Below are 17,962 nucleotides of genomic sequence, written 5' to 3' on the forward strand. Positions count from 1 at the left end.
TTTTCATCAGTGATTTCTTCATTCTCAGGAGGCACATAAACCTTGATAGGTTCACCAACCTTTTCTTTACCCTTGGATCTTGGATCTATCTGCGGTTGTGATTTAGCCAATGTTGCTTCAGTATTTGTCCTTTCTTTTATCACAATGCCTTTGAGTTTTGGAAGTGTCTTTTTACCAGAAGCTTCAGATTTAGATGTGACTCTCTCTGTTTTAAGTCTGGCTTCTTCTTCCATTAAGCTCTCCAAGTCCATTCCTAGATTTTCCTGAAGAAATAATTGTCTTGACATTTCTTCATCAAGATCTAAAAGTTCATCAGAACTTATCCTTTTACCAGTAGCAAAACTAATTCTTTTCCCAGTATCAGAACTTGTCCTGTGACTTGTTATTTCAGCTTTTCTTGATGAGAAACCTCTACCTTGACTATGACCTCTACCCATTCCAGAGTTTCCTTGATCATCCTTTTCATCATCCTTCCCTTTCAGTGTCTTATCAGTCTTGCATTTGGACTTAATTACTTTCTCCCCCTTTTTGGCATCAACAGGTAATAGAAGAGAGACAAGCAATTCCACTGAGGCTTGGATTTCATTAAGTTGTGATTGCTGAGAAGCTTGATTTTTCAGAATATCATCAATCTGAGCTTGTTGGGTCTCTTGAGTCTTCTCAATATAAGCAATCCTGTCAAAGGTAGGTTGGAAGAACTTTTTCTTATCAATCTTTTGAACTTGTTCTTGTTTGATGAATTCTTCCTGAATCTTGTGTAGCTCTGCATGAGTAGTTGAATGGAGACCTTGTAGATGTTTAGTACTCAATGCAGTGACTCTAAGCTGTGTTTTGAAATCATCAGAATTTAACATTTCATCAGCTTTTGTCAAGTGCTCAGCCAGATGCTTGGCAGATGGAACACAAACAATTGAGTTCCATTCCTTAGTCCACTCCTGTCCTGCAAGAGTTTCACTCCAAGGCACTAGTGCTTCTCTTGTAACAAACTTCTTAACAAGTTCAGATTTAAGAACAGTTTGTTGAGTGGCATGTCCTGAAGGACCTGCTTCATCAGCATCTGGATTTGGAGCAGCATCACCAGTATCTCCAGCATTTGCAGCATCAGAACTTACAGAATCAGTATCTTCTGATAAAATAACAGTGTGAGTAGGAATGGAGGCTTCAGCAACCTCTAATTGCTGATCTGGTTCCAAGTTCTGATCAACAGCCATATCCTGATGCTCACCTATATTCTGATCATCAGCATCTAGATGCAGAGAAGGTGTAGTAGATAATTCTAGAGTTTGAGCAGCATCAGTAACATGTGTTGTTGATGGATTAGTTACTGTTGGAGCTTCTAAGCAAATGACTTCAGGCACAACCAAGGTCTGGATATCTATATCAGCACTTGTGCCTGTATTAACAGGAGATACAGATTTTTGAACAGGAGACATAGATGTTGTGTTGGCCTTTTCAGTAACAGCTTCCTGAGTTGGAGTTGATGGAGAAGTAGTGACTGTAGCAGATTCCTTTTCTTGTGAGATCAGAGATTCCTGATCTCCTTCCTTAGCTGCTGCTTCTTCATCATCTGAAACTGGCCTTTTTTCCCTCTGTTTCTTGTATCTCTTTGAAGATACGGATTCCTTGAGAGTTTCAGCAACAGTCATTCTTCTAAGCCTTTTGAGAAGCTTATATCCCCCAATTCCAGAATCCTTCTGAGAAGTCACTTTCTCAGCTTCTTCAACAACAGGTTCTGAAGTAGGAACCTGTTCCTCACTATCAGATTCATTTCTCAAAGCAATCTTCCTTCTCTTTTGAGGTGTTTGAGGAACAGTCTTTGTCCTCTTTGGCTTGGAAGAGGAAGGTTTCACAATAGGTTCTGAGGATGAAGATTGAACTTTCTGTGAAGTGGAGAGATATGATTTGAGATATTGTCTGAGGGTTGGTTGAGTAGTATGGGTGGTATGTTCTGATGGTTGTTGTGGTGTTTGAGAGGTGGTTGTTGGTTGGACATCAGGATAAACAGATCTATAGGATTCAGGATCAGCATTTACTAAGATCTGTTTTACAGACTGAGGAATCTGTAAAGGTCTAACCACTTGTTTCTTAGTGTCAGCATTTACTAGGTCATTAAAGTAACATTTTGCAACTTTGAAAGGTGGAGTTAAGGTACTGGCTAGTCGAGGTTCATCAGTACAAAAAGTATATATAAGTTGACAGAATCTAGCAAAGTAGACAACATTCCTATCCTCTGTCATCCTATCCCCAATAAAACCTATTATAGTGGTTGCAAAATCAAAATGAGTTTAGTTTATAATGGCATACCCGATGTGCTGACTCATTATGGGGATGGCATCAAAATTTGAACACTTGTTCCTAAAAGCTTTAGTGATGCAGTCGAAGAAGAAGCTCCATTCCCTTCTGATATGAGCCCGTTTCAACTGCCCAAGCTTAGCCAAACTCTGCTCATACCCCCAAACTGGCCATTAACTCCTGAAGAGCTGATTCCTCTGGAGTGGAAAAAATACATCCTTCTGGTAGATGTAGGGCCTTGTGTATTGTACCAGGAGTGACTGCATATGGTGAATCACCCACTTCGAAAACAATACTCGGAGTACCATTTTGACCACCATTATCAAAGTTTCCAGTCCTCCAAAATGTTAGAACTTGTTAGCTTGAGAAGATTGAAGGTTGGGTCAATGCATACCCGATTTCACTGTGTGCAAGAAGATCTTGCACAAAATGCAATTCAGACGGAGCTTCAGCATTATCAAGAATTGCAGCATAGTTGTTTGGAACAAATTTAGCTCCATCAATGATTAAATCCTTAGGTGCCATGAAATTAATCGAGATTTATAAATGCCTGTAGGTGTTTGATAGAATGTCTATATGAAAAACCAACGTTAGAAGAAGAAAGAGAGTAAAAGCAAATAGAGAGAAAAAGTATGAAAGGGAATAAAAGATTAAAAAATCCTCTCTCTGTCTTACTTATACTTTTGAAAAAAAATGTAACCGTTGGACACCTGTCAGACATGCAGTAAAAACGAATAGTTAATGGGCAATTTTTCAAGGAAAAACCGTTCCACTTACCCAGTTATTCCATTAATCAAGGTAAATCAGTTTTAATTCAAAATTGAAACTGTTCCCACTTATTCAATTTCAACACCAATATTCTGAAAAAAAAATTCGAGTGAAAATGACCAAAATAAATCAGATGAGTAAGTACTGATAAAGTAAAATCAGAACTTAATGTAAAACAAAATTTATATGGTCAACAGAATATGAATATTTATCAGGATTTATCAATGCATTACAAAATATCTCAGAGACAAGATCTTGAAAAAAAAACAAATTTCATTAATATATCAAGAGAATACATTCATGAAATTTAAATTACATCAGAACTTTTACAAGATTGCCCTAAGCTGCTAAACCTAACATCAACAGCCTTTGTCCTAGCTCAAGAAGCAGGGCAAGGCTGATGATGAAGAAAAACAGGAAGAAGAAAATAAATCATTTCTTCTTCCTACTCTCGACAAACAAAATAGCGAGTCGAATGATTCGCTCTTGCTGGCGGAGAGCTTCCAGCCTTTCCTCCTCCAATCGCTCCAGATGGCGATGGTAGTCCATGTAGAAGAACAGGAGGTGGGTAAGTACCTCCTGGGGAACGGAGTCCCATATCTCATCAGGAATGGCAGTAATGTGCCATTCCTGCTGCCAATGGGCACAGCTCAGCTCCATGTTAAATGTTTCATAGTTCTAAAACATATTGTAATTGACCATGTTGTTTTTGATAGAAAGATTATGAAGGTGAGTTTGTGATAAAAGATTTTGTAACACCCCCAGATCCGGGGTCGGGGATCCGGGTAGTCACGAGTTCCATTTCCCTTAATAACACCCAATCTTAATAATTACTCAACTACTCTGTATTGTGACCCCACAATAAACACACACACCACACGTTATAGTCTCAGAGATGAACATCCAAAAATAACCACAAGTCTTTGAATCCACAATTTAAAAGTTATTACAACCCAAAATGATTACTTGATAAATTTACAGTTAATTGCCATTATCTGCCACAAGTTATAATTATACATAATTGATTCTCAAAAGTAGATGGTCTGATCTACAATAGATCTACCTCTGCAGCTATAGCAGCTACAACATCAACGGGAAGACGCGGGACGCTTCCCACGCGCTTGCGCTGGGTCTGCTGGAGTCTGGCCATCTTTCCTAACTGTTGTTGTGTGATGAAGAAATAAAGCAAGGGTGAGCAGCAAGCCCACCAAAATAATATGTATAATGATTAATAGTATATGAGCCTACTCATAATACTCATGAAAGTCTTGGTCAAAAGAAATGAACCAAGTTTGATATCTTAATGCGATGAAGTCGCAAAATATTCAGTATATATACATATATACTTTTCAAAATATTGGAAGTCCTCTTCCATGCATAATATACACAAAGTCCCAGTGTATAACTGTATAAAAAAATATCGTTGCAAGGTGATCTCATATATCTAACCTTGTCTCAACGTTTTTCTGAAAATCTTTGTCATTCATAAGACAATTATTAATTAGATATAAGTTTAAAAGATGAGGTTACCAAATACCCCAATATACTTATATCTTTCCCAATACCACTTGAACTACCACCGTTCAAGTTACAATCAGTTTCAAAAGTTCATCACATAGATGAGACTACAAGACAAGATTTGAATAGATTCAATCTTTGAAATATTATTGAATGAAATAAAGTTACGAGATACTTTATTTAGTCCCGATATATATATATCCACATATATATATCTCTTAAACATTTCCTGGAACCTCTGTTATGTAAAGTATGAACAGAGTTTGAAACATCCAATGAATTTTGGAAAGGAAAAGAATTTTGGCATAAACCAGATATCTTGCTGATCAGGCAAAGATACCAATAAGTAACCTTTTCTACTGTAGATGGATGAATTCCTCACCGGTCATCACCCTGGCCGCATTAGGACCTCGCGCTAGACCGTTACCCGGCCCCTCACGTGTTGATGGACTGCCACCCAGCCACTTACACTTTCATAGACCGTACCCCGGCCTGTCGCTTATGCCGACTCAATTAGATGGGCTTACTTCCCGAACATTGGGCAAGTAATCAATTCATTTACCAAAACTGCAACCTCGTTGCGAATATAAAACACATCACAGAGCCGGATTCCCCAGGTTTTGAGCGAGTATTTAAATCCCCTTAAAAAGGAAGATCTTAAATATAAAAATGAGTTTTGGGATCCGCTCTAACTTTTAAAAATCATTTTGAAGACTCGAAAACACTTTAAAGAGTGTTTGGAGTAAAGCTGATTTAATGAAGTAAATCAGTCCCCATATATTAGAAAATATCTGAATATTATTATTTAAAAAATATTCCCATAAAGAATAATCTTTATAAAAATAATTGAAGTAGAAGTATTAAAACTTATACTTGAAACGAGTATTAAATAACCAAAGATATACTTATATGAAAGTACTATCTTTATTTGAATAATCGAAAATAAGTTTGATTATTTACACCTTATTCTTTAATAAAATAAAGAACAAATCTCAGCAAATAATCGGAGTCATAGATCCTCAAATGAATATTCAAAAATATTCATTAAATAATATAAACCGAGTCATAAGCCCTCGAATGAATATTCAAATATTATTCAAATAATAAAATAAAAGGAGTCATAAGTCCTCGAATGAATATTCGAAATAATATTCAATAATAAAATAAAGGAGTCATAAGTCCTCAGATGAATATTCGAAATAATATTCAATTATAAAATAAAGTTAAAGTTATCGAATAAACCTTATTCGATTAATAGTTTTGAAAACTATAACCATATATATATAAAAATATATATATTATACTCGGGAACATCGACTCCCGGTTTAGAAATATGTTCACCTTTGGGTCCCCTATACTAAGGGTATACGCAACTACTGCTTATCTCTAGCATAGGTATTATGCAACTATAAGCATCGAAATCAACAGATAGATAACCAGATTACAAAACAGACATGCATATATACCATATCAGCATGCTCCAATATATCGCAAAATTTGCTAATAACAATCATGCACTTATCACAAGATAATGCATATACATATATTTACATCACAACAACAGTTATAACGGGTAGAAAACTTGCCTGAGCGACTGGGGGTTACGAATGGCTCGGGACGAGTCTGGTAACCTATAAGCAACAAGTAAGTTGGAATTAAACCAAAGTCACTTGTAAATCTATACCCTAACCAACTCAGACTCTAACGCTCGTTTTGCGCTCACTGATTCGCTTAAGTCACTCGGGTACCCTCGGCTCCACCATGTTTAATAATTTAACCTTTACGAGTTTTAAAGCGATTCCTTCGCGAGTGTCTTACCAACTGCCTAACACACTTACCATAAATGTTTCATACATTAATTAACCCTTTTTGGTCCTTAACCTATGTTTCAAAGTAAGGCGAGGGGAAAAGTTTCGTTCGCGAAACGCCGTTACTTGAAACGGTCGTTTCTCCTAAACCGTGCATCGGAATCGAACGAACTACATATCAAAACGAAGCTCGTAACATGAGCTATCTAAACATGGCAGTGGTCATAATCTAGCAGGGGGTTCTCGGGTCCTAATGTTATGCACAAAAACAGTCCAAAGAAAATCGGACGTTACGACGGCTATGTTTACGCGATTTCCCAAATTTTAAACCATTCAATACCAACCACAAATCAACCCCAAATCAATCATACAACCAACATCCATCCTTATCACATCATAACAACCCCAACCAATTCAATTTAATCATTCATACTTATGCTTAAACTTAACTTTAATCATACTTAAGTTCCTTTAAATCAAAACCACAACAATTACCATTCCATTTCACTACCATTCCAAATCCCAAACTCTAAATCATAACAACAAGCTACAATATCAACCCACTAATCAAAATCATCTTATACTATATAGGAATCTAGGGTTTGGAGATGGTATACCTTCCTTGAAGTGGTGGGTGGAGCTAGGAAGCCTTAAGAAGCTTGGAGAAGTCTTAAGAATGCTTGGATCTTCAAGAAAACCAAGAAAAGTTCAAGTTAAAAAACTTGAAAACACTATTCATTGTCTTCTTCTTTGATTAAATGAAGAAGATTGAGAAGGAATTAATGGCTTAAACTCATGATATAGTCCTAACTAAGCATGAAGATGATTAGGGAATTATCTTACCAATTTAGGAAGCTTGGATCTTGGATTTTGAATTTCTCTTGCCTTTTGAATAGTGAAAAGCCGTGAGCAATGAAGAACAAAGCCTTGGTTGCTTTTGATTTTTGATGAAAATGATTTTACTTGGCTTGGTTGCTTGGTTTTTGTGCTTGTTTTAGTCAATTACCTTCTTGCCCTTGAATTTGTGTGGTTACAAAGCCACCACACCTCCTTCCTTCCCATGTCATGCTTATGTCACCTTGCACATGTCATAATGCTCCCACTTGTCCACACCTTGTGGTTTGATGATGTCACAGTCCCTGGCTTCTTGTACAAGCTTGTCTCTTGGTCACTTATTTGTTTTACGGTTCGCTTATCTTTCGTTCTTGTTTATCGTTTGAGGGATCATACCCGGGATCTTATTACTTAGGTTCCCTTAACCTTTCTCAATATATTGTATTCCTTTTATGATCCTCTCCTATAATCCTTTAATTTAAATCCTTTTATCCTGTTACCTTTTTCTCAATTCTTTCCGTATCTAGTGGATTTCCGGGAAAAACCAAAGTGTTCGGAATTGGATTCTGACGATCTTTACATACACTTATATACTTCATAGAGTACTAATAATATCCCAGAATATCCATAACAGAACCCCTACATAGTGTGGCATGAAAAGTTTTCTCATTCAGCAAAAACACTATTCATAAGGGTTTCAAAATTTTCCAAAAATTGGGGTTATTACAGATTTGATGGGAAGGCTGATGTGAAGTGGTTGTTTATATAGGCAAGAGAATGCTAGGAGACGCAAAGAAATTTAATGCTGATAGGTAGAATTAAGTCTACCTCATCTCCCCAGACTTGGAAAAAGAAAAACAGTCATTGGAAAGGTAAAACATGGTTTAATGCGCACAAGTAGCAAGTAAAAATTGACTGTGCATGTACGAGTACCACTATCCCTAAATATAGTGACTGTTAATCTTCCACTTCAACATATTCTGGTTTAAACTGAGACTGTTTTTAATTTGAATCCACAAATAAGGCAAGTAAAGAATCAGATTTTAATATCAAAACTTAGACTTATATTAGAACTTAACAGTCATCAGAACATGATTTCTTAACTCGAAAAATGAATGCCTATCTTAGTAAGTCCTCACACAAGTTCTTATATAGATTCTTCAGAACTTAATCATCAGAACGTGCAATCAGAACTTGTCCTCAGAATTTATGCAATTTGACACAATTACTGTTTATCGAAAATAACATAGATCACCACAATAATTTTCATCATTCATATGGAGTGTTGAGTGTGTGCATTAAGCTAAATATCAGACAAAGAGTAAAGTCTGATTCACTTCAGTACATCTTAGAAATAAGGCATAACTAAAATTTTACTAAAAATCTGTCATTATTCTGAAACCTACTGTTGAATGAGTTCATGCTGGAGTTCACCTCAACTATTTTATGCTAATTTTGTGCATCTTTTTAAATTCCATTTTACAGTGGCTTCTCAGCGTAAGTGAGTCATGACTACTTATCAGAATTTATGCTATTATCAGAGTATTTCTCCAGTAATCATAGAGTGTGAAAAGTCACCAAGAAAATAGTTTGCTATTCTGATGCATATTTACTTAATACCAGCAATGCACTTGGGTCGTTCCTTCCACATTTGTACTCTAGATCTCAAAGGAGTACCTGAATTTTAATCCTTGATTTTTTTTCTTTTTCTTTTGATAAGTGAGGTTTATCAGCACTTAGTACATCCAAACAGATTTACTAGCATCAGAACTCAACAGATGAGAAGTAATATTCTAGTTTGTGACTTAGTAATAAGATAGACAAAGTAAACTCAACTAAGCTCAATATCAGAATTTGCTTGTGTCAATGAATTTCCACAGAAATAATTACTTCTAACATGGGATCCCTTATTTATTGAAGACTACTAGGTCAACATCTAGCACAATTATCCTCATAGGATTGAATAGTTACACAAACAGACACATCTTTTTAAAGTTTAGAAACATATATCAGACAACAGTCAGTACTTAAGCACATTTTTCAATTAAGCACAAAATACACAAGGAGAGTAAATTCTGTAAATACTGATCATAAAGTCTGATGCATCAGAACAAAACTAAGCAGATTTAGAGAAAGAACCTGAAACCATTCCAAGTTCATTTACCAATCTTGTAAAAGTAGTTTCACACAATGGTTTTGTGAAGATATCTGCTAGTTGTTGATCTGTTGGAACAAAGTGCAATTCTACTGTACCTTCATCCATATGTTCCCTGATGAAGTGGTACCTGATGCTGATGTGCTTTGTCATAGAGTGTTGAAATGGATTACCTAGTTATAGCAATAGCACTTTGATTATCACAGTAAATAGGGATTTTGAAATATGTTAACCCATAGTCCAGTAACTGATTCTTCATCCAAAGAATCTGTGCACAACAGCTTCCTGCAGCAATATACTCTGCTTCTGCAGTTGATGTGGAAATTGACTTTTGTTTCTTGCTAAACCAAGAAACCAATCTGCCTCCAAGAAGTTGGCAGCTTCCACTTGTGCTTTTCCTGTCAATTTTGCAACCTGCAAAATCTGCATCTGAGTAACCTATTAGTTTAAAATCTGATTCTCTGGGATACTACAATCCCAGATCAGCTGTTCCTTTAAGATACTTGAAAATTCTTTTCATAGCTGTTAAGTGAGGTTCTCTTGGATCTGCTTGAAATCTTGCACAAAGACAGGTAGCATACATGATATCAGGTCTACTAGCAGTTAGATAGAGTAGAGAGCCAATCATACCTCTGTAATCAGTAATATCTACTGATTTACCAGTATCCTTATCCAGTTTTGTTGCGGTGGCCATGGGAGTGGATGCACTTGAACAGTCTTGCATTCCAAATTTCTTCAGCAAGTTTCTGGTGTACTTAGTTTGACAAATAAAAGTGCCTTCTTCATTCTGCTTGACTTGAAGGCCCAGAAAATAGCTAAGTTCCCTCATCATACTCATCTGATACCTTGACTGCATCAGTTTGAAAAACTTTTTGCAAAGTCTGTCATTTGTAGATCCAAAAATGATATCATCAACATAGATCTGGACCAGAAGTAAGTCCTTTCCATGGTTGAGGTAGAAGAGTGTTTTGTCTATTGTTCCTCTATTAAATCCACTTTCCAGAAGAAACTGAGCTAAAGTCTCATACCATGCTCTAGGAGCTTGCTTAAGTCCATAAAGTGCTTTATCTAGCCTGTAGACATAATCTGGATATTTGGAATCTACAAAGCCTGGAGGTTGTTCAACATATACTTCCTCTTCTAATTCTCCATTGAAAAAAGCACTTTTCACATCCATTTGAAAGACAGTAAACTTTTTGTGAGCAACATAAGCCAAAAATATCCTTATGGCTTCTAACCTAGCAACTGGTGCAAATGTTTCATCATAATCAATTCTCTCATGTTGAGAATATCCTTTTGCAACCAGCCTTGCTTATTTCTTGTAATTATGCCATCACTGTCAGTTTTGTTTCTGAATACCCACTTTGTACCAACAACAGATCTATTCTTTGGTCTTGGCACTAGGGTCCAGACTTTGTTTCTTTCAAATTCATTTAACTCTTCCTGCATTGCTTGCACCCAATCAGCATCTTGAAGAGCTTCTTCCACTTTCTTTGGCTCAGTCTGAGAAAGAAAATAATTGTAAAGACATTCATTTGAAGTACCTGTTCTAGTTCTGACACCTGCATCAGGATTTCCAATTATCAAATCAGGTGTATGTGATTTAGTCCACTTCCTTGCAGATGGAAGGTTTTCTCTAGAACTGGATGCTCCCCCATGATCCATGCTATCTTCATTTTCATTTTCTGATACTCCCCCTGAAACTATGCTCTCTGAGTTGGATTCTTCAGAATTTAGATTTCAGAACTATCAGAACTTGGCTTATCAGAACTTGACGAATTAGAACTTGAAGAGCCAGATGTATGTTCTGATGCTTCTTGAGATGTGGTAAGATCTTGAGTATGCTCCCCCTGCATAGATGCATCTTCCTTTGACGTAGTTACCACAGTTTCAATAACATCAGTGTTTAATCCATCAGAGTTTACAGTATCAGGACTTAGATTGTCAGGATTTTCAGTATCAGAATTTGAGTCTTCATTTACAATTCTCAGCTGATCATGATCAATAAAATCTTCAAGTCCAGTAATCTTCTTGTCATCAAAAGAGACATTGATAGATTCCATGACCACTCTTGTTCTCAGATTATAGACTCTGAAGGCTTTTGAGGAAAGTGTATATCCAACAAAGATTCCTTCATCAGCTTTTAGATCAAATTTGGATAGCTGTTCAGGATGAGTCTTGAGAACAAAACACTTGCATCCAAATACATGAAAATACTTCAGATTTGGCTTCTTTCTCTTCACCATCTCATATGGTGTCTTTCCTTGTTTGTTAATGAGTGTTGCATTTTGAGTAAAACAAGCAGTCTGCACAGCTTCAGCCCAGAAATAGGTTGGAAGCTTTGCTTCTACAAGCATTGTACGTGCAGCTTCAATAAGAGTTCTATTCTTTCTTTCAATAACTCCATTTTGCTGTGGAGTTCCAGGAGCAGAGAATTCCTGCTTAATTCCATGGTTTTTGCAGAACTCTTCCATTATCAAATTCTTGAACTCAGTGCCATTATCACTCCTTATGGTTTTCACAGAGTCTTTGACCAATTTATCCAGTTGCTTGACATGATCAATCAAGATAGATGCAGTTTCACTTTTTGTGTGCAAGAAATACACCCATGTGTATCTAGTGAACTCATCTACTATGACCAAGGCATATTTCTTCTTTGCAATAGACATGACATTCACTGGACCAAATAGATCAACATGTAGTAGATGATAAGGCTCAAGAATTGATGATTCAGTCTTGCTCTTGAATGAAGATTTTCTTTGTTTGGCCTTCTGACAAGAATCACAAAGGCCATCAGGAGCAAATACTGACTTTGGCAGTCCTCTCACAAGATCTTTCTTGACTAGTTCATTTATATTGTTGAAATTTAAATGAGAGAGTTTCTTGTGCCAATTCCAGCTTTCTTCAATTGATGCTCTACTCATTGTGGCGCCCTCCAAACCCAGGTCAGAAGTTTGGGGTCCACACACACATACACACCTTATTTATAACCTGCTTATAACAATAATAAAGATAACAATAATGTGCAGTGACCCTATTTACCAACTACCACGGATCGCAACAGGCTAAAGTATGCACACAAGCCACACATCTACTTATATTACATACCGTTCAAATCCCAATCATTCAAACTCAAACTGGGTATTAAACTTTATTACAACTTTTACAAACTTAAATCATTCCAAAAGAAGCCTACTAGCTCAGCTTTCTCAACCTGAACCCCTAGCTCTCGCGCTGGACTGGGGATCCTCATTACCAATAGGTTCCTTTTTAACTGGAAAGAATATAAACAACATCGCACAAATGAGCTAACTAGCTCAGCAAGTCATAATGACAAAACTGAGAATAATGATCATCAAGAGAACATGATTATAATATCAGGTGAACAATGGATTATGATTTAGAATTGGATATTATTCTTTTTATTTAAAAACCAAGGTTAGGCTGCTGATCAGTCACGCACTAACCCCGAGCAAGGCACACAACATTGCTCTAACTACTGGATCCAAGGTACACATTGGCCTAACTTGACCATTATATGGTCTAACCACGAATCTGGTCCACAATTTAATAAAAACAATCCAATTCTAACATAATAACATAATAAGCAATAATAAACAATAACCAGAATCATTAACAACAATGAGTGTTTAACAATGAAAGGGTTTCAATCCTTGTAAGGATCAATAAGATAATTTAAAAGCTTGGATGCCGGTATTGAAAGAATTGGATAACAAAGGAATCAACATTTCAGGGTTTCAAAGATTTGGCTTTCAAAGCATAGGATACAATGTTTGAGTATATAAGTAATTCAGTTCGGTGTTTGGGATTCTGTTTGCATGTATTTATGGAGTAGTATAGTATACTTGAGGTTCGTGTTTGGGTATAAAACAATCAATGGTCTAGAAAGAATAAGGTTCATGGCTCAAGAACAATGACTGGAATCAGAGTTTGGGTTTCAGTGCTTCAAAGCACTTGCAATATCAACAAGACTATCAAATACTATAATATCTCAAGAAAGTTCAGAACACTTGCCTGGTATTAGCTTACTACACTGCACTCGCTTCCAATCACAACCGTCTTACTTCTCAACTACCTGTTTCCCTTTCCTACGCCTTACCTCTTCTGCTCACATATCATAAGCATCTATCAATAATTAACTCATAGAGTTCTATTCAACCCATACTTCTATCTACCCTTCGGTTTACCCAAATCCGATTAACGGATTGAAAGTTATGCAATAATCAAGTAAACACCAAATATATAGACCGATAGCCAATCAACCAGTCACGTATAGCATATAATACATCACATAATCAATGATATATCATTTATAAAGAAGTCTCGGGTCATAAATAGGCTTTCTGGTATTTAAAATGATTTTTAAAACATTTTTCGGAATTAAAACGGATCGTTGAATCAATTTCGGGTTAATAAACAGGGTTCGGTTGACCAATTCTGGCTCCGAAACAATTTTATAATAATTATCGAGCCTTCGAAATAATTTAGAATGATATTTTAAAGCTCAAAACTATTTTTTGAAATTTTTAAATCATTTTTAAATAATTAAATCTAATTAAATAATTAACTAAAATCAATTAATAATTAATTAAATCAATTAATCAATTAATTTTCGAATTAATTGACTAATTAATCAATTAAAATTAACTGAAATTAATTAACTAATTAATTCAGATTTATTTTTGAATTAAAAATAATTTTCGGAATCAAAATACTAATTTTTAAAATTTTCAGAAATTAAAAATGAATTTTTATAATAAAAATAAATAGGAAATATGATTTTTAAACATTTTTAAAACCTAAATTTGCAAAGTCTGGAAACTTCAGGGACCAAACTGCATCGTTTTCAAAATTATAGGTACTAAACTGTAATTTTCCAGCCCCTTCGCCGGAAAATACTGGGGTGGCCGGAGAACACGTTCCCGGCATCCTCACCCCACCAACACCTTCAGATCACATCTATATTTTACCAGGAACTCAACCATACCAACAAATCATTCTAATCATCCCTGAGTTGGCCGTAATTTGGCCGTGAAGTTTTCCAGTTTCCGGCGAACTTCGGAAAATTTCAAAAGACAACTCCCTTCTCTACAGACCTTGGTGATTCATGAAACTTATATGACTAGATTGCAAATTTCACAGAGAATGCAATCCACTATATCACAACATCAATCTATTCCAGAATAAGAAACCCCCAAATTTCAATTAAGAACATTCATACGGGTTATAAACCCTAATTTTGAAATTCGAAAATCAAACTCAAATTTGAACATGTTATTGAACTCCAAATCAGACGTATAATATACCAAAATCATCGGGAAAACAAGCTCTATAACATGCAATCATCAAATCATACAAACAATCATCCGAACAAAAATTCATATTTTTAATAAATTTAATTCGAAAATAAATAAAATTATAGAAAATAAACCTTGATTTCTGCAGTAAAACAAAGCTCAAAATCTGGTAGAACACATCAAATCCTTCATTTTGGTTACTCAAGCTTTGAAAACAGAGATTGGTAATGCCTTCGTTTTGCTGTTTGATTCTTAGAACAGTTTATGTAATTAGGGTTTTTCTCTGAAAATTATAAAATTAACTATCTGCAAATGATTTTGATACGAAATAAAATACGGTAAAAGGCTATTTATAATTACGGAAAATTAGTATCCCGTTGGATCATTCCGGATATAAAACGGTACGTTTATTTATAAAAACTGATCCAAACGGTATCGGTTTTCGGGATAATTATCCAAATCAGTACAATTTGTACTGCGGTCTCGGTTTCAGCGCCTGGTTACACGTACTACGAAGTGATAATTGGGATAGTTTAATAAAAAAGCTCCCGTTTATCGAAAATACGGGTTTTATTGATTTACCGAAACGAATATTATATCGAAAATGTTGCGCCGGGACCCGCGCAGAACAAACCGTACGCCGGATCGAAAAAGTCGAAACATGGAATATGCTCGGAATATTACAATTAGGTTAGGAAGGAGTTCTCGGAAGAGTTTCGGGTTCCAAAAACGTAACAACGGATGACGTCGATTGGTTCACGTTTTTATAAAATAGATTTTAAATACTCGGAAAAAGATTTTATAAATTTCATATGATCCTTATAAATCCATAAATCAATATAAAATTAATTAGGAAGATATGATAATTATCTATGTTTTATTTTGGACATATAAAAATTAAAATACTCAATTAATATTATTTTTGAATATCCAAGTACAGATAACATTTAACAATTAACTCACAGAATAGATACTGAACACACAGAATAATTATTTAATAGCAAAATAATTACACGATATATCCCGGATATTACATCCTTCCCCCCTTAAAAGGATTCTGTCCTCAGAATCTCCTAAGAAAAGAAATGAGGGTACTTTTCTCTCATATCACTTTCTAACTCCCAGGTTGACTCTTCAACCTTTGGGTTTCTCCACAATATTCTTACTAACTTTACCACTTTATTTTTCAATACTTTCTCTCTCTCCTCTGAAATCTCTATCGGACTCTCTCTATATATGACAAATCTGCCTGAAGCTCTATTGGCTCATATTCTATTACATGCCCGGAGTCTGGATTATATTTCTTGAGCATCGATACGTGAAAAACATTGTGAATGTGCTCCATGTGCGGGGGTAACGCCAACTCATAAGCTACTTTGCCAACGCGCTTTAAAATCTCAAAAGGTCCGACATATCTTGGGCTTAGCTTTCCTTTCTTTCCAAACCTCGTTAGTCCTTTCCATGGTGATACTTTCAGTAATATCAAGCTTCCTTCTTCAAATTCCATGTCTTTTCTTGACTAATCTGCATATTTCCTCTGACGATCTTGTGCGACTATCAATCTCTTCTGGATAATTTCAACAATTTCCTTTGTCTGCTGTACCAGTTCAGGTCCAAGTATCTTGCGTTCTCCTACTTCGTCCCAATATATTGGAGATCTACATTTGCGTCCATAAAGGGCTTCATAGGGTGGCATCCCAATGCTGGTATGATAACTGTTGTTGTAAGCAAACTCTACCAGAGGTAAATGTTCGTCCCAACTTCATTTGAAATCAATAGCACAAACACGTAATATGTCCTCGATTGTCTGGATCGTTCTTTCACTTTGGCCATCCGTCTGGGGGTGATAGGCCGTACTCATATTCAGTCTTGTTCCTAAACATTCTTGAAAACTCTTCCAAAATCTTGAATTAAACCTTGGATCTCGATCAGATACAATAGACACAGGAACTCCATGACGAACTACAATTTCCTTCAGGTACATATGGACCAACTTGCGAGCGAATTTTTTTCATTTATAGGCAGAAAATGAGCTGATTTGGTAAATCTATCCACTATAACCCAAATGGCATCATGATTAGCCCTTGTCCTTGGTAATCCAACTATGAAATCCATGACAATATGTTCCCATTTCCACTCTGGAATCTCCAATGGCTGTAACAATCCACTTGGTCTCTGATGCTCTGCTTTAACTCTCTGACAGGTATAACATTTGCTAATCCATTCCGCAATTTCCCTCTTCATGTCTGGCCACCAATAATTCTTCTTTAAATCTCTGTACATTTTGGTACTCCCTGGATGGATGGAATACCTTGAATTATGTGCCTCCTGTAAAATTTCATTTTTTAGCTCCGTCACTGGTGGAATCCAAATTCTAGATGAAAACCTCAAAATACCTTGATCATCCTTTTGTGTGCATAACTCTTCACCTACCAAACGATTTATATCTTGATCCATTACATCTTCCTGACATTTCTTTATTTTCTCAAATAATTCTGGTTGGAAAGTCATACTGTATACTTTCGCTTCCTCAGGCTTGCAAACTTTAATCTCCAATTCCAATTTCTGAAATTCCTTATATATGTCTTCAGGTACTGATAACACATTCAACCTTTCCTTCCGACTCAATACGTCTGCTACCACGTTCGCTTTACCGGGATGATAATTAATCGAGCAATCATAGTCTTTGATCAACTCTAACCATCTCCTTTGTCTCATATTAACTTCCTTCTGTGTGAATATGTACTTTAAGCTTTTGTGATCCGTGAAAATCTCGCACTTTTCTCCATACAAATAATGTCTCCAAATCTTCAAAGCGAAAACTATGGCTGCTAGCTCCAAATCATGAGTAGGATACTTCTGTTCGTGTGGTTTCAATTGCCTTGACACATACGCAATCACCTTTTCGTGCTGCATTAGAACACATCCTAATCCTTTGTGAGAAGCATCACTATAAATTACGAAATTGCCTTGATCATCTGGAAGTGACAAAACAGGTGCCGTGATCAATCGTCGCTTCAACTCCTGAAAACTTTCCTCGCATTTGTCGTTCCATATAAACTTCTCATTCTTTCGTGTAAGCTTTGTTAATGGTGTGGCAATCCTCGAGAAATTTTGAACAAATCGACGATAATATCCCGCCAATCCTAAGAAACTTCTTACCTTGGTGGGTGTTTTTGGTCTCTCCCAATTCGTAATTGTCTCAATTTTTGCCGGGTCCACTTTGATCCCTTTATTACTAACTATGTGCCCTAAGAACTGAACTTCCT

The sequence above is a fragment of the Apium graveolens genome, chromosome 7, assembly GCF_009905375.1.
Source record: "Apium graveolens cultivar Ventura chromosome 7, ASM990537v1, whole genome shotgun sequence".
Lineage (NCBI taxonomy): Eukaryota > Viridiplantae > Streptophyta > Magnoliopsida > Apiales > Apiaceae > Apium > Apium graveolens.